Raw genomic sequence first — 11,715 nt, forward strand, 5'->3', positions numbered from 1 at the left:
GGCGGGAATGAAGGGTCTTGTGTTCTCTTGCCCTTTTCTTTCTTTTTTAATTTTCTTTTTCCTTCTTTTTTCTTTTTTTTTCCTCTTTTTCTTTTTTCTTTTTCTTTGAGTTTATTTTTATTTTTTTCTTTTTATTTTTTCTTTTTCTTCTTCTTTTTCTTTGAGTTTTTTATTTTTATTTTTCCTTCCCTTTTTCTTTTTCTTTTTCTTTTTATTTTTATTTTTATTTTTATTTTTATTTTTATTTTTATTTTTATTTTTATTTTTATTTTTCCTTTTTTATTTTTCTTTTATTCTTTTTCTTCTTTTTCTTTTTCTTTTTCTTTTTCTTTTTCTTTTTCTTTTTCTTTTTCTTTTTCCTTCTTTTTCTTTTCCTTTTTCTTTTCCTTTTTCTTTTTCTTTTTCTTTTTCTTTTTCTTTTTCTTTTTCTTTTTCTTTTTCTTTTTCTTTTTCTTTTTCTTTTTCTTTTTCTTTTTCTTTTTCTTTTTCTTTTTCTTTTTTTTCTTTTTCTTTTTCTTTTTCTTTTTCTTTTTCTTTTTCCTTCTTTTTTCTCTCTTTTATTTTTATCTTTTTCTTTTATCTTTTTCTTTTAGTTTTTTTCTTTTTCTTTTCCTTTTCATTTTCCTTTTTATTTTTCTTTTTTTTATTTTTCTTTTTAAATCTCCAGGCTGTCCTGCTAGCCCCAGAGCCTCTCTCCGCAGCTGGAGAACCCTCCCTTGCCCCTGCACACTCAGCAGCACCCGTTTCCCTTCACGTGCTCCTCAAATCCACCTTCTCCCCTGATTTCCTGGAGTTTTCTCGCTTTCATTGCAGCTGGCGTGAGCCGGGGCGGCACAAGGAGGAGTGAACAGAAAAAAACCTTTGGTGTGGCCGTGCCACACTCACGGGGTCATGGCAAGATACTTCAGTGGTCCCATCAGCTGTGAGGATATAAACTGGCTGGAGGAATCAATCTGTGTAAGTCTCCAAAGGAAACATAATGCATCCTATAGAAGTTTTCAGAACCCGGCATGAGATTCCACCTCTGGAGACAGTTTTTCTCTCTCTGCAGTAAACAGGCGATTAAATCCAGCAATGAACACATTCTGCGTGCTTTACTGCAGATAAAATATGGATGGAAAAGATAAAAGTATGGATAGAAAAAATAAAATATGGATGCAAAGCAACCTGTGAGTACAGCTGGCAGTGCACAGAGTGGGGCCAGGGTGGGATTCAGACACCTATATCTAAATCACGTATAGATCTCACCTACATTACAGAATCACAGAATAATACGAGGTTGGAAGGGACCTCTGGAGATCATCTAGTCCAACCTCCTGCCAAAGCAGGTCCACCCAGAGCAGGTTGCACTGGAACGTGTCCAGGCGGGTTTTGAACATCTCGAGAGATGGAGATTCCACCACCTCTCTGGGCAGCCTCTTCCAGGGCTCTGCCACCCTCAAAGTGAAGAAGTTCCTCCTCATGTTTAGATGGAATTTCTTATGTACAATTTTGTGCCCATTTCCTCTTGTCCTGTCCCTGGGCACCACTGAATAAAGACTGGTCCCATCCTCCTGACACCCACCCTTTCAGTATTTATAGGCGTTGATCAGATCCCCCCTCAGCCTTCTCTTCTCCAGACTAAAAGGACCCAAGTCTCTAGGCTTTTCCTCGTAAGAGAGATGCTCCAGGCCCCTCATCATCTTTGTGGTCCTCTGCTGTACCCTCAACAGCAGTTCCCTGTCCTTCTTCAACTGGGGAGCCCAGAACTGGACACAGAGGGGATCCCAGAACTGGACACCTACATTTAGGTGGTCAAAATGAATCCCAGCCCATAAAGACATGTCAAATCGCTGCGGTGCTCCTCCTGGCGAGCTCTGTGTGAAGGGAGCTGGTGGGGACCCATCGCTCCCGAGCGCAAGGTAACAGGAGTCAGGGATAAAAATAGCCGCCTGTTGTTATTCATGAGGGTGCCCTATGGCAACTGCTGGCTCCTGCCTGAATAATTAATGGATCAGGCCAGGGAGGACAAAGGGATGGAGAGAGATGGAGAATGGCTGGGATAACAGGCGCCTTCCCTTTTAGGACTCCCTTGGATGCTGCCCAAGATCTCCAGGGATTCACCTTCCAGCGGTTACGGGGTGGGGAGTGCAGAACAGGCTCTCAGAGATGTGTAGAAAACATCTGGAAAAATGGGAAAAAACTGGGAATTTCCACTGGGAAAAAAAACAGTAATTAAGCACCTAAACAGACAGAGGGCCGGGGCCGCAGAGCCCACAGAGAAACAGCAGAATCATGGGTGGGTGCAGGAGTAATTTCCACGGGTGATTTGCACAGGCAGGAGTTGGGGTGCTGGCAGGAGCACCCCAACTGCCCCTGTTCACAGGCTGCGTTTTCTCCTCCCTTCCTTACATCTCTGCGCGTCTCCATCCACACGTGCACTAGGTTTCTGAGATCGTGCTATTCAGAAATAAGAAATAACTGGGCTCATTTTTAATTAGGGAGGAAAAAAAAAAAATTCCCTTTACGGGTACCCTGCGGTCCCTCCCAGACTCTTTTTTTTTTTTTTCCCTTCAGTTTAACTAAAAGTCAATTTTGAAGCCACAAGTCAATTTTCAAGTTGCCACCTATTGGCTTTCCCTTATGCTGAGCAACCTCGTGTGACCCACGGAGGGGAAAGGAGCAGCTTGTGGCTCATTCACAGCTCCAAAAATAGGGCGAGAGTATCCCGAGTTGAATGGAGCGTCAGCTCATCGTCGAGCAACACGTTGGAGCTGAGGCTACAAATATATTTGTAGTAAACCAGCAGGATAACAACACGGAATGAAATGTTTCGAACAAAAAAAAAACACAAACCCCTCACTTTTTTTATAATCGAAACAACATGGAGAAGGGAGACCACCTATGAGTTGGTTTTGTCAGCGTGAATTTTAAGTTTTCCAAGGAATAAAAAGTGTGTCTCCCGCGGCTGCACTTGCAGGAGCTGAACCCAAATCAGGGAATTGGCTCTCGCAGGAGGAGACTCGTCCTGACCACATGCGGAAGACGTATAATTTAATGCCAAAGGAACTACTTCTTAATCCTCTAATCTGCCCTTTTCCCTAAGACAGGCTGGAGAATTTCACCCGATCGCATCTGCACCCAGCTCAGGCATTTCTGACGTCATTTTCTTGAAGTATTTGCTATTCCCACGCACTCTGGTAAATCTTTAAACTCATCTAAGCTCGTTTTTTTTCACTAGCGCCGGGGAAGAAAAACACGAAAAACAGCTATCGGTGAATATTAATGGAATTTCTTTACTCAAATGCACGGGGAGCTGCTGGTATCTCACCAGCAGAGCAGAGTAAAGTGGGTAAGAAGTTAAGACTCTGACCTTCAGCGCGTTGGGATGGATCGGAGCCACCTTCTCGCTTCCCAGAAGAGGAGCGGGGCGTATACGGGGCTGGTTTTCCTCCCGGATGCCACCGGCACGGTCTCCCCACCGCAACGGGAGCGTAAAATCTTGTTGCGGTCCTGTTCCTGACGCACCAGATCCCGCGGGCGATTCATTCTCTTCTCCTACCGTGCAGAAGATAAATAAATAAATAAATAAATAAATTTAAAAAAAAAAAAAAAAGAAAGCAACAAAACAAACCCACGCAGGCCCGTGCCCCCAGGCCCTATGAAAAATAAATTTGCTCGGCAAACGAAACCGGAGGAGCGGCTGAATCAACAAAGCTCCGGGGAGCGCGGCCGGGAGCGTGTCTGTGTAATGTGGCAACCTGTTCCACGTTTCCAGGGAAGTCCGAAAGACCCAGATATAGATCGCCCGAGGTTTGGCGTTGCTATTTCCGTCTGCTCATCTGCTCTCATGAGTTCTGGCCGTCACTAAAGACAGTGACAGCTGTTTTCTTTTTTTTTTTTTTTCTTTCCATTTTTTTCCCCCTCATTGTCTCCACCCCCAAGCCTGGAAATCACCCGTCTGTATGGAAAGCATCGTCCCCTCTGTGTCAGGATCTCTAGGATCCGCTTACAGCCACAGAGCAGGATCCGCTGGTCACTTCAGGAAGCGGTGGCCAGCTTTGGAAGATGGGAGGCTGCAGCAATGCCTGTAAACCACATTAGCAATCGTCATCTGACTGTCACGATCTGACTTCCCTGCTCTGGGGAAACCACAAAGAGGCAGGAAAGTCCTGACCCCAAATGGCCACATGTCCCTTGTGCAACATGGGGGGAGCAGCTGAAGGTGGCAAAATTAACTAGATCAAGTGGACGAGGGGTAATGGTTTTAAACTGAAAGAGGGGAGATTTAGATGAGATATTAGGAAGAAATTCTTTGCTGTGAGGGTGGTGAGACCCTGGCCCAGGTTGCCCAGAGAAGCTGTGGCTGCCCCATCCCTGGAGGGGTTCAAGGCCAGGTTGGACGGGGCTTTGAGCAACCTGGTCTGGTGGGAGGTGTCCCTGCCCATGGCAGGGGCTGGAACTGGATGATCTTTAATGTCCCTTCCAACTCTAACCATTCTATGTTCTAGGGATGCTCCATGGCTGTGAGATGGAAGTCATGGCATGGCTTCTCCTTTTCTACCTGACTTTCCATCATTGCTCACGTGGGAGAAGTGGGAACACTCAGCTGAGCACTGGCGATGGCCACGGCAAGGCTGGAGACGAGGTGAGAAGAAAAGTACAACCCAAACAGAAGGGGATGGTAGGGTGGGACATCCCAGCCACAACATGCCCAATGCAACGCTTCTGGGTCACCTGCCCTTCTTTTCTGCTTTGAGTAAAGGTTTTTCTCCCATTTAAATTCATGGAAGACCCTGGGGCAGACTTGAGAAAGGTGAAGGGCAGCTCCGTGCAGGGATAACTGCTCTCCTGGGTGGGTGCTGACAGCGTGTTCTGCACACCAAGCTTGGTGGATGCTGCACAGAGAGACCTTTTTGATCGCTGACTCCATGACCTGCTCCCAGGTGACCGGTACCTGCCGGTACCTGCCAGCACCAACTGCCTGCTCTGTAGTTCACCTCAGACTCGCCCTGCTGCGCTGCAGTCCCTGTTACTCCCTATCTTTGACATTTTACACCCTGAAATGAATCACCCAGTTCCTTTCAAGGCATATCCCAGCTGTGGTTGTGTTTGCCCAGGAGGTTGTTCCCAGCAGGCAGTAAGGACTAGGTTGTACCAGGCTGGGCTCTCCCTACCCTTCACAGTCATCTGATACGACCCAAGCAGGCTTTGCACCCTCAACCAGCCCCTCAACACCTTCATTCTCCACCCAGATCCACCTGCACCCGCGCTGTCACGCAACGCAAACCCCTCTTCTTTCAGGCTGCAATCTGGTTGTCCCATTATGGGACTTTGAGCAACCTGGTTTAGTGGGAGGTGTCCCTGCACATGGCAGGGGGGTTGGAACTGGGTGATCTTTAAGGTCCTTTCCAACCTAAACCATTCCATGATTCTATTTTGGGCGCTTTGAATTATCACCCAAAAAGCGGAGCTTGTTTTGGGGATGGGGGTCTCTCTTCGTCAAGATGCATCCGAACCCACCACATGCAGGTGGTGATCCTCAGCAGCAGCTTTACACCAAAGACAACTGAGATACTGAAAACACCAAACCGGTTGCAGAAACCAGGATGAGTCACCTTTTCCCTGTATTTGCTTGTAATAAAGAATATTGACCTGTTGTTATCATAACTAGGTAAAAGAGATTTTTTTTTTCCGCCCCCTGCATTGCTGTCTGTTGAACTCCTTCCTGCTGGACAAGAATTGATACTCGTGGTTTGTCAGGTTTTAGACAAGATCGTGCAGATGCATAATATTGGGGAGGGCAAAAAAAATAAAAAATTAAAAATTACAGTTTTGGAGAGGATATAGACCTCCTTGCTTCAAGATAAAATCTCCAGCTAACAGGGCTTAGGAGGGAAATTTCTTTGTGATCCTCAACTCTTCTATGGGGGTTTCACTGAATTTCACTGAATTTTTTTTAGAGTTGGAAGGGACCGTATAGATCATCTAGTCCAACTCCCCTGCTGAAGCAGGATTGCTTAGAGAATGCTACTCAGGACTGCATCCAGGCGGGTCTTGAAAATCTCCAAAGAAGGGGACTCTACAACCTCCCTGGGCAGCCTGTTCCAGGGCTCTGTCACCCTCACCGTGACGAAATTCTTCCTCATATTCGAGTGGAACCTCTTATGTTCCAACTTGTGCCCGTTGCCCCTCGTCCTCTCACTGGGAACCACTGAAAAGAGTCTGGCTCCCTCCTCCTTCAACCCACCCTTTAGATACTTATAGGCATTAATAAGGTCTCCCCTCAGCCTTCTCTTCTCCAGGCTAAAGAGTCCCAGCTCTCTCAGCCTTTCTTCATAAGGGAGATGCTCCAATCCCCTAATCATCTTTGTTGCCCTTCGCTGGACTCTTTCCAGTAGTTCCTTATCCCTCTTGAACTGGGGAGCCCAGAACTGGATGCAATACTCCAGTTGTGGCCTCACCAGTGCAGAGTAGAGGGGGAGAATGACTTCCCTCAACCTACTGGCCACACTCTTCCCTATGCAGCCCAGATAGGGCTTTTATCTTCCAGTTTCTTTTACCTTCCTCTGTAATAACACACGCCGGCAGGTCTCAGGGCGATGGGTTACATGGGTTCCTTGCAATTGTTTTGAATCTTACTTATACGCTTTCTTTAATAATTCAGAAAAAAAAAACAGCCCTAAGAACCCTGACTTACCAAGCCCGGCCCCTGCAATCAGAGGGAAGCACTTAGAATCATAGAATGGTTTGGGTTGGAAGGGAGCTTAAAGATCATCCAGTTCCAACCCCCTGCCATGGGCAGGGACACCTCCCACCAGACCAGGTTCCTCAAAGCCCCGTCCAACCTGGTCTTGAACCCCTCCAGGGATGGGGCAGCTGCAGCTTCTCTGGGCAACCTGGGCCAGGGTCTCACCACCCTCACAGCAAAGAATTTTTTCCTAATATCTCATCTCAATCTCCCCTCTTTCAGTTTAAAACCCTTCCCCCTCATCCTATGGCTCCCCTCCCTGATCAAGAGTCCCTCCCCAGCTTTCCTGGAGCTCCTTGAGGGACTGGAAGGGGCTCTAAGGTCTCCCTGGAGCCTTCTCTTCTCCAGGCTGAACCCCCCCAACTCTCTCAGCCTGTCCTCACAGCAGAGGGGCTCCAGCCCTCAGATCATCTTTGTGGCCTCCTCTGGCCCCGCTCCAACAGGTCCATGTCCAGGTCTTATGTTGGGGGCCCCAGAGCTTTAGACAGCGCTCCAGGTGGAGTCTCACCAGAGCGGAGCGGAGGGGGAGAATCACCTCGTAATTTAAGGAACAGAGAGGGGTGACAGAGCAATATTATGGGTATTATAAGGGGAGGTATATTAGAGGGGTGGAAAATGAGTGCAAGATGTCACTGAGGAGTTGGGTCATATCCAAACCCCATCCCTGAGAGAGATGACATGGAAAAATGGAGGTCCCCTGCCCACCTTCTTCACCTTAGAGGTTTCTCCTCCTCACTTTGGGAGCGCTGGCTCTCCTACATCCTGGCAGGTGGGCACCAGGGTGTGCCAGAGCTTCACCCAGGCTGGAGTTATCTTATCAGAGACAGAAAGTTCCATTCCTGGGCTGTCTCTTCTGCCATCTTCTCCCTGCAGAACAAGAGGTCCTTCTGTTTCCCTCGTAAACCCATCAAAAAAATGGATTGAGAGAGACTGGAAAAGAAAAACACGCATGAACAAGCAGACATGGAGACAAGAGGAGGGAAATGGGTCCTCCATATTCATAAATTAACCCGCTCCTGGGGTTGTGGTGACTTTACAGCTGAACCAGTTGTCGTGGTTTTGGCACAGTTTGGTCCCAGGCATAGTTCAAGGGTCCAGAGACAGCTTCTGAAAGGCCATTTTGGTGCAAACCCCTCTTTTCCTGGAGGCCAAAGATTTTGGTGCTGGTTTTATGGCATAAACCTCACTGGCCCGGTGGTTGGCTCAAGGCCGTATCCTCTTTAGGCTGCAGATCCGGGGGAAAATCACCCTCTCCTCCATGTTTGCATGTCCACAGCAGCAAAAATCAGGGGGTTTGCCTCAAATGGGAGCCCAGAAACTGGGCAGTCGGCAGCAGAACTTGTGTTTTTCTTCCCATTTCTCTCATTTTTACCTCCACCGGTGTCAGCTTGGGGTCATCATAAAACCAGCTCTCAGGACTAGGAGTTTTTTTATTTGACACCACTGTCCTAACAGTAACACCTGGAAACCTGGAGCTCCAGCAGTCACCACCCACCACTGCATGGAGCCCTCCCTGGCCTCTCTGCTGCGTCGTGCAGCTCCTCAGCTCAGAATCACAGGATGGTTGGGGTGGAAAGGAAGCTCTGGAGGTCATCTGGTCCAATCCCCCTGCTCAAGCAGGACCACCTAGAGCTTGTTGCCCAGGACCATGTCCAGATGGCCTTCAAAGATCACCAAGGATGGAGACTCCATTATCTCCCTGAGCAACCTGCACCAGTGCTTGGTCACCCCCACAGTAAAAAAGTGTTTTGTGATGTTAGAGGAACCTTCTGTGTTTCAGTGTGTGCCCATGGCCTCTGGTCTTGTCTACTTTGAGGATCTCCATTTTTGGGAGAGATCTTAATCTGTGAATCTCCATTCGTGTGATCTCCATCCTTGGGAGAGATCTTAATCTGTGAATCTCCATCCATGTGATCTCCATTCTTGGGAGAGATCTTCATCCGTGAATCTCCATCCGTGTGATCTCCATTCTTGGGAGAGATCTCCATCCGTGTGATCTCCATTCTTGGGAGAGATCTCCATCCATGAATCTCCATCCATGTGGTCTCCATCCTTGGAGATCTTCAAAACCCATCTGGACATGGTCCTGGACAGCTGGCTCTGAGCCACCACTATATGTAAAGAAGAATTTTTTTTACAATGAGGGCGATGAGACCCTGGCCCAGGTTGCCCAGAGAGGTGGTCGATGCTCCATCCCTGGAAACATTCCAGGTCAGGCTGGACGAGGTTCTGAGCAACCTGATCTCGTTGAAGGTGCCCCTGTCCCTGCCCCTGTCCGGGGGTTGAATTAGATGCCCTTTAAGTGTTCCTTCCCGCCCAAACCACGTTACGATTTATGACTCTCCACCCCGGACCGCTCGGGCTCGGCGGGGCTGGGCCGGGGCCACCCCGGGGCGGGCCGCGCATGCGCGGAGGCTCCGGTTGGCGGCGGCGCTGCCGGAGGCGGCGGCCGCGGGAGTCGGTGGCTGCGGGGCGATCGCGGGCGAGCGGTGAGTGCGGGCGCAGCCGCCGGTCCCCCGTCCCCCCCCCTCCCACCGCGGGCAGCTCCTCTCTCCCACCCCCGGGTGGTGGGGACGACACCCCGCCGTGGGGGGATCCGGTACGGCGCTTTCTATCCCCCGGGGGAGCGAGCTCCGCGGCGTCCCCGCCCGGGTACCGCACCGCGCCGCATCCCCGCCGCGGCGAGGAGCATCCCTTCCCCGCGGGGAGCCGGGGCACGCAAGGGGACGGGGAACACCCCCGAGGCCACCCCCAGGGTGGGTCCCCCGCGGGGGTAAAACACGCGTGGACCTCGAGGAGCAGGGGGGATGCGCGATCTTCACCCCCACCAAGCACAACCGGGGGTCCGTGGAAGCCGGGGGGGGGGGGGGCGTCCTGCGGTGGGGTGGGCGCTGGGGGAAGAGGGGAAGGAGGGGAGGAGAAACTTATTTTTTGCCCTAAAATTCCCCCTCAACCCTCCCTGACCCGTATCTCAAGGGCTTCCTGGAGGACAGAGGTGGGCAGTGGTCGTCCTCAGTGTTTAGTAGCCTCGGGTGGCTTTTCCTCGCTTGACTTTGACCCCTGGGGCGTTCTGGAGGCCACGGCGAGGAGCCATGGTGTAGTTCAACCTTCAGCTGGGTGAAGAACCAGCTCCTGCTCTTTGCTTCGGAGCTGGTACCTGCTCGCTTGGCTTGACGTACCCCAGCTCGTGTCTCGGAAGGGTCGGTTGAAGGGTTGTTCCCTGCTTGTCTTCTCCAGGACACTTTGGGGATTGTCGGTCGTATTCCCCTAATTTCCCATCTGGATTTTTCCTGAAAACACCACCAGCATCTCGCTTTTTTGGGCGGGGGGGAAATTGCAGACAGTCTTGAACCATTCTGGTTTTCATCGAGAAAAAAATATAATATCTATATTATATATAAGTGTGGGTAAGCGTGTAACAGTCGTTTGCTCAGTGTCAAACCTACTCATCCTTGGCAGGAGCAGGGTTGGGTACGGAGCCTCCCGGTCGCTGTTCCGGGGTGGGAAACGCCACGGATCAACTGGCTCTCTGGGTACGCAGGACCACGGGTCCCGCACCCGATGCCCGTTTAATAACCGGGCATTTCCAGCCCTTCATCCCCAGGCTGCTTTGGCTGGAGCACGTGGCTTTTTACTGCGCTGCAGGATGGAGATGAGTGGTTGTCATCGGATGCTGCGGGATCATCGCGGCAGAGCTGGGAAACACCCCGGGGTCCTTCAGGTGCCGTGAGTTGCGGGGGTGGGGGGAATTGCCAGCCACGGGGTTAGGATGAGGGTGTGTGTGATGCCGGCCCGGCAGCGACGGTTGGAAAAAAAAAGAGTGAAATCATGAAAAGGTGATGAAAAAGGATGAAATTCATATGCAGGAGTGAAATCCAGTGGGTCTAAAGTCTGGTTTTGCTCTCTGCTGGGGCAGGGAGAGGATGGGCAGCCTTGAATTATACCGGCAGACAGTGCTCCTGTCTTTATCTTGGGGTGTATCTTTGTGTCGGGGTGTGTCTTTGTGTTGGGGGGTGATACGTGTTGCAAACAATTCCTAGAAGCCCAGGGGCTCCTCGGGTTGAACCACAAGCCGTTACACACTTCCTCCCGCCCAGGCGGTGAAGGTGTGGGTTTAACGGCCCCGCTCCCTGCGGGATTTTCTGGTTTCTGGGCATCATTGCTTGTATTTATTTACGCTGAAGCCGCGGCCGGAGCCTCTGGGCGAGAAGAAGTTTGTGTCCCTCCGGACGCAGGGAGGGAGCTGCCATCATCGGGTCACGTGCGGGCACTTGCAGCTACTTGCCCGTCTTGAGTCATGCACCGGCTTAATTTTTAGCTGCCGGTATACGTGATAACCCCCCGCTCCCGAGGTCAGGCGAGTGGCCTTTCCATTGCAGTATCCATTTATGCTCAAGAAATTCCTCCAGAGGAATAAATTCCCAGGAAGGCTCCTGGAGGCTACGCGTTTGGTCTGCAGCTGGCCGTACCTTGTGTCCTCCCATCCTTCGGGCATGGGCAAGTAGAATCTCGCTCCTGGTTGCTTTTTTATTCCCCAGCGGATCCGTGGGATCGAGTAGGGATGTATTGATGACGCAGCACAACCCACATCCCTTGTCTGGGAAGGAATCTGCCGTCTAGTCCTTGCTGGGGGCTTCGTAGCCCCCCTGGAAGGGTGGCTCTGCTGGCACTGCCAACCTCGAAGCTTGCTGGGAGAGGTCACGGGATTAAATAGGAGGAGGTCCCGGATGGGGGACAAAGGCTTTCAGCGCAGGGAAGAGAAGAGCTCGCAGCTCCAGGGGGTTGGCACAGAGCTGCAGTCTCTCCCCGGCAGCCGGCTCCCTGCCCGCAGCAGCGGCGGTGGTGTGCATGATTTATATACATTTTTTTCCAATGACCGAAGCTCTAAAATCTGCAACCTTAAAAAAAAAAAAAAAAAAAAAAAAAAAAAGATGTGTTTTTTTTTGTGCAACAGGCTTTTGTGGATGACAGCAAAGCTAAGCAGC

This window comes from Numenius arquata, chromosome 9 (assembly GCF_964106895.1).
Source record: "Numenius arquata chromosome 9, bNumArq3.hap1.1, whole genome shotgun sequence".
Taxonomy (NCBI): Eukaryota; Metazoa; Chordata; class Aves; order Charadriiformes; family Scolopacidae; genus Numenius; species Numenius arquata.